The sequence below is a fragment of the Aulonocara sp. 'chitande type north' Nkhata Bay genome, linkage group LG17 (genome assembly GCF_057382095.1).
Source record: "Aulonocara sp. 'chitande type north' Nkhata Bay isolate Kocher_YH1m ecotype deep benthic linkage group LG17, A_spYH_male_GT1.1, whole genome shotgun sequence".
Taxonomy (NCBI): domain Eukaryota; kingdom Metazoa; phylum Chordata; class Actinopteri; order Cichliformes; family Cichlidae; genus Aulonocara; species Aulonocara sp. 'chitande type north' Nkhata Bay.
In genome coordinates this window covers 21,055,617-21,061,489 of record NC_141360.1, presented here as the reverse complement: position 1 = coordinate 21,061,489, position 5,873 = coordinate 21,055,617, and the positions used below count along the sequence as shown (strand labels likewise).

At 42.1% G+C, this 5,873-nt stretch overlaps 1 long non-coding RNA gene across 1 annotated transcript; it reads left to right on the top strand.

Annotated features, from left to right (window-relative positions):
* The first annotated feature begins 1,211 nt into the window (after positions 1 to 1,211).
* Positions 1,212 to 5,873, top strand: LOC147310020 (uncharacterized). The gene is made up of 3 exons (XR_015125662.1): positions 1,212 to 4,475; positions 4,637 to 4,797; positions 5,064 to 5,873. It is a non-coding gene; the product is annotated as an uncharacterized LOC147310020 (long non-coding RNA).

Genomic DNA, 5,873 nt, shown 5'->3' with positions numbered 1-5,873 from the left:
TTAATTATTTAATTATGTATTTATTTATTTCATTTTGGCCGTCCTGACCCTGTGGCTTTGTTCTTGAATTAATATTATCTGTCAGCCTCACCCATCAAAGTCAGGAGGCGAGGTTAATGCTGATTGAGTCAAAACCATTGCTTTGGCCTGGTGGCGTTTCTCAACAACAACTATGAACATGTTGAAAATAACTGAACCGTGCTTTGAAATACCCTATTACCCCTTTAAAATTGTTTTAGCTGAAAATGTAGCGGTTTAATCTTCAGATATCTGGTTGGTTTGTCCTATTTCCAAAAGTGCTTCAATGATTTTGGAGATGTCTGCCCAGCCCAGTCACATGGCAAAGCATGTGATAGACCCACTCGCCTATTAAACCGCAGACAACTGCCATACACAACTGGTAGACAACTGTCCTAAAACTCTGCTGACTGTCACCTTGTCATGATCTGCGTGGCAGATCGTCTGGAGGAGGAGGATTTGAACCCAAACGCAAGCATGGACAATAGCGTAGTTGTGAGAAAATTTATTAACAATGAAAGGCAAAATAAAAACCAAAGCAGAGCATTGCAGGGAACTATGCAAACAAAAACCTAAACTGGGAACAGCTACAAAATAACAATGAAAAGAACAAAAACCTGCAATGAGAAACTTGAAACATGAAAACCTGAGGTGTGAAACCTTGGAACATGGAGAAACACACGGCAGAAATACAGGGGTAGACACACAGACGAACCCGCGACTACAACAACTGGGAGCCTCGACCCAGTGACGAACCTCAAAGTGGTAATCTTGCAATGTCTCCAACCACCGGGCTAGCTGTCCCTCCGGTTCTTTAAAGCTGAGCAGCCAAGTGAGGGACGCATGGTGTGTGCGCAGGAGGAACTTCTTCCCGTAGAGCTGGCGATCGTGGCTCAAGAGTTCAGTTATTTTTAACATGTTCGTCTTGTAATCGGAAGGTTGCCAGTTCGAGCCCCGGCTCAGACAGCCTCGGTCGTTGTGTCCTTGGGCAAGACACTTGCCACCTGTTGCCTACTGGTGGTGGTCAGAGGGCCCGGTGGCGCCAGTGTCCGGCAGCCTCGCCTCTGTCAGTGCGCCCCAGGGCAGCTGTGGCTACAATGTAGCTTACCATCACCAGTGTGTGAATGGGTGGATGACTGGATGTGTAAAGCGCTTTGGGGTCCTTAGGGACTAGTAATGCGCTATACAAATACAGGCCATTTACCATTTACTAATTTAAAGTAACTTACCCAACACTGATGGTTACATGCATTCATTGCTAAGAACTTCGCCACACACTAAGCGTGGGGTCATCTTCTATGCCACTCCAAAAAGAATCCAAACTTGATATAATTCAAATCATATTTCCTCACTGTTTTGTAGTGGTGCAACGGATCAAAACTCTCACGGCTCGGATCGGATCACGGTTTTAAGTCATGGATCAGATCAATTTTCGGATCAGTAAAAAAAGAAAAAGACAAAAATTGAACATTTACTTTTTTACTTATTGAAGTATGTTTTGCCTGTTAAAAACATTAAACTCTAGGCTCAGTCCACGCAATTATTAAAAAAAAAAATTATGGTACAATATAGGTCAGTATAGGGCTTTGTATCTACCACTCAATTCAATTCAATTTTATTTATAAACCGCCAAATCACAACAACAGTCGCCTCAAGGTGCTTTATATTGTAAGGTAGACCCTACAATAATACCGCTCATTATATCGCACTCCGGTGTGATATAATGAGCTGTCACGGTCACGTAGCTTTCCGTTGACCTGGAGGTCCACCCATTTGTATGGGTTAGGGCAATAGAAGATGCCTGGGACAGTTCAGCCATAACTTAAATCTTTTCCTGCTCATACATGCCTGGAATGATCTTGCCATTAAAGTGGATGCGCAACGGGATATCATGGCATGGCTCAAGCACCTTCATCATAGTTTAAACCCCTTGTTTTGGACAATGGAATACAGCCTCTCATCTGCAGCTAAACACCCCAGTAGCTTTTGTAATAGCTTTAGCCTGGTCGGACTGGGCAGGAAAGGGCTGCTTAAATACCTTAAATCTGTTTATATGGGCTTCCCCAGATAGCAAGACGACATTGAATTGATGTTGATTTTTCATCCGATCCGTCGTTACGGTCAGGGTTGAAATGCCAATCTTATAACAACATTGAAATACTGTGGTAAACCGACGGTCTTACTATAGGGACATTGTAATGATGTTGATTTACCGTTGTTTTTTTGTCATTGATATTTGATCTATTTGTAGTCGACCAGGTGGCAACAACAACATCGAGAAAATGTCTATTTATAGTTGACCATCATTCCGCGCCGGTCACCATCAAAAAGCCATTGATTTGTAGTTGAGCGTTAAATTGCATTGCAACTGAGCGGGTATAAAGTACCGGAGAAAGTAGATTTATTGTTCTTTTGTTATCAATGATTTCTGGTCTAGTTCACCAGCTTTAAAAAATCGTGTCGACGTGCAATTTATGTATAGTTGACTGGGAAATTACAGCAGGGATCACTTGGACTATTCCACAGCACCCCTCTCACAGTGGTACATCCCTCCAGGTAACCAAAACTTTAGACTCAGTTCGAATGCTCACGCGGCATGCCCACGTGACTGTACGTTGCATGCTCACCTAACTTTACGTTGCATGCGTACATGACTTTCCGACACAGCTTTGCAATCTCCCCAGCATGCAGTCTGATGTCGATGTCTTCCCTATAGATGGTATGCTTTTAAAATAGTTTTAAAGCTGCATCACAATGTCATTGTACTCTTATCTTCAAAACACCAATTTATACTCCTGAATGTCATCTTGTTGTGATTTTTTTTCTGTAGATTCCAGAGACTCTGTGAGGCCACTATTACAAGGCAAGTTTGAAAATCTTGGAATTTCACAGTTTACATGGTATAAATGGTAAATGGCCTATATTTGTATAGCGCTTTTACTAGTCTCTAAGGACCCCAAAGCGCTTTACACATTCAGTCATCCACCCAATCACACACACATTCACACACTGGTGATGGCAAGCTACATATACAAATATCAAATATATGTGACAGGCAAAAACTAGTAAACACGTTTAACAGTTACAACAACTACCGTAATTGTCGGGCTATAAGCCGCTACTTTTTGCACAAGCTTTGAACCCTGCGGCTTTTAGTCAGTTGCGGCTTTTTTATGGATTGTCCAAGATTTTTGTGATATCGTAAGAGGATTTATTTTGTTTGTTCCGCTGTTGTACGGCACTACGTTGACTGGCAGGAGGGCATGTGATCAGACACACAGTATCGGGGTTCAAGAGTGGTATGTTGGTCACGTGTCCATTCGCCAGGCAACATAGTGCTGTACAAGTAGCGCGAAAAACAAACTTCAAATTAACGCTACGCGTTCAGCGGGAGTCGTGGATGACGAGCGGCGATAAACTTGCGAAAAGCAAGTTATGCTCAACTCCACCGGTGGAACCTGACAGCGTGGAAAAGTGTGAAAACATCCATGATCACCAACGGATTTCAAAGGGTTGGACTGCTGCATTATGGAGAGGAAGACACCGCCACGGCCCTTCAGAGGGGGTTCGACTCTGACACTGACAACGAGGATTTCTTTGGTTTTGTAAGTGACAACGAATGAAAGAAGCTGAGAGTGGATGACGTAGCCATCCTGAGCCTGTTCGTATCCGACACTGGAGGAGAGGACTTTGGTGGTTTTAGTGCGCAGGAAGATGGTGGTGAATGACTGACTTTTCTTCTTGTTAAAGCCATGTCACTGCACCTGAGCCTAAAAGGTAGTCTGAATCTATTTTTCTGGTGTGCTGTAGGTTATTGTTATGTACTACATTTGTTACTCATTTATGAAGCACAGTACATGTTTCGTACTTGTAATTACCGCTACTTGTACATATACCTAAAAAGTTATGCAAATATGTACCCATAACTTGTTTTTCAAAATATTAATAAAAGTGATGTCTCCAAACAGCCATCTCTTTCCTGACAATTCCCTTTGTGCATATTCTCTTACATATGATAAGTCAACATTGAAACACCTGCGGCTTTTGGTCAGGTGCGGCTAATGTATGTACAAAACAGGATTTTCCACTGATTTTAGCTTGTGCGGCTAATATTCAGGTGCGCTTTGTAGTCCGGGAAATACGGTAATATTTGAATGCAGAATGTTACACCATCACTTATGGATATATTCGTTTTTCGCCTCCCACTGCTTAAGCCATTAATCTTTCTAGAATTGTTCTTTGAAACAGATGCGACCTCACAAAAGATGTTAACGATGCTGTCAGACCTGACCAGAGCAGTTAACGAACTCCGTGAGGAGGTCAGAGCCAACCGCCATCCCTGCTGCAATGAATCTGTAGATGCTGGGGTATTGCCTCTGGATTTGCCTTTGCACAACATTGAGGAGCTAAACAATGCAGGGGCAGCTCTTCAATCACCGGAGGCAAATAAGGCAATGGTAAGTATATAAAGGTTATGTACACTTTGTAACTATAAAGTGTAATAGCTATCAGATTTGATTAAAATACATAACATGCCTGTTGATTAAACACACAAGCACTTGCGTACACATTTAAGACATGAGACACGCTAATTCCATCTCTTAAAATGTGTCTATAGGTGAGGCGCTTTGCCTTGATTGGAGGGACCACACTGGAGGTGCGAGTCTGCCGCACCGCCAAACGAGCTGGCCTCGGTACTCAATTGGGCAGGGAAAAAAACAAGGACCAGACAGCAAAAAATGGCATTTAAAGAGACAGCGCAGTGCAGATGCATATTTGGTAAGTTTTATCATTTATTGTAGTTTTATGAGCCTACAGTAAACAATAAAGGGATCAATTGATGTGCTGGGTGTGTTTCACATTTCCTATGTCCGGTTTTTGCTATATTACTTTGTCTTTCTTAATAACAAGACTTTCATGTCCGGTTAATCTGGAGATGGAGTCTTTGGTCTTCGGCTTGTTTTGTCAATTAACAAGAGCTTATTCATGTGCTCTAATTCACTTTTTTTGTCTTTTTTTTCTGTGTGTGTCTATTTTTGTCCTAGATGGCCTGACGCAGCAGGTAGGGGCAAACTCTATGTCTGAGTTTGTCTTTGCTCAAGCAGTCCAGAAATGGCTCAGATATGCTCCGGATTGTAAAAATTAAAAAGTGACGTGAAACATAGAAATCTTAATAGGAAACTTTGTCTTTTAATAAAATATTTTGCAAACGATACATGTCTATTGACCTTTTTTTTTCTTTTCTGTTCTCTGTTACATGATGTGTGATGCTTTCTGTTTTTAGAACTGACTATCAGAATCAGAATCAGAATACTTTATTGATCCCTGGGGGAAATTATTTTTTGCTACAGTGCTCCATTTTAAACCAACATTAAGACAAGACAGACAATACGCTAACTAAGAATAGTACAATATATACATATATATACATACATACATACATAAGTCACTTATAAATAAATAGTTGGAAAAGAAACATGTGTAGCTGTAGCAGCAAACAGTGTGTTAAGTGGATGCGTTGTACAGGGAGATGGCCACAGGCAGGAATGATTTCCTGTGTCGTTCAGTGGTGCTTTTCGGTAATCTCAGTCTCTCACTGAACGAGCTCCTGTGACTGACCAACATGTCATGGAGTGGGTGGGAGGTGTTATCCAACATTGTCTTTATCTTGGACAGCATCCGCCTCTCCGACACCACCTTGAGGGAGTCCAGCTCCATCCCCACAACATTGCTGGCCTTACGGATCAGTTTATTAAGTCTGTTGGCATCTGCGACCCTCAGCCTGCTCCCCCAGCATGCAACAGCATAGAGGATCGCACTGGCCACAACAGACTCATAGAAAATCCTCAGCATTT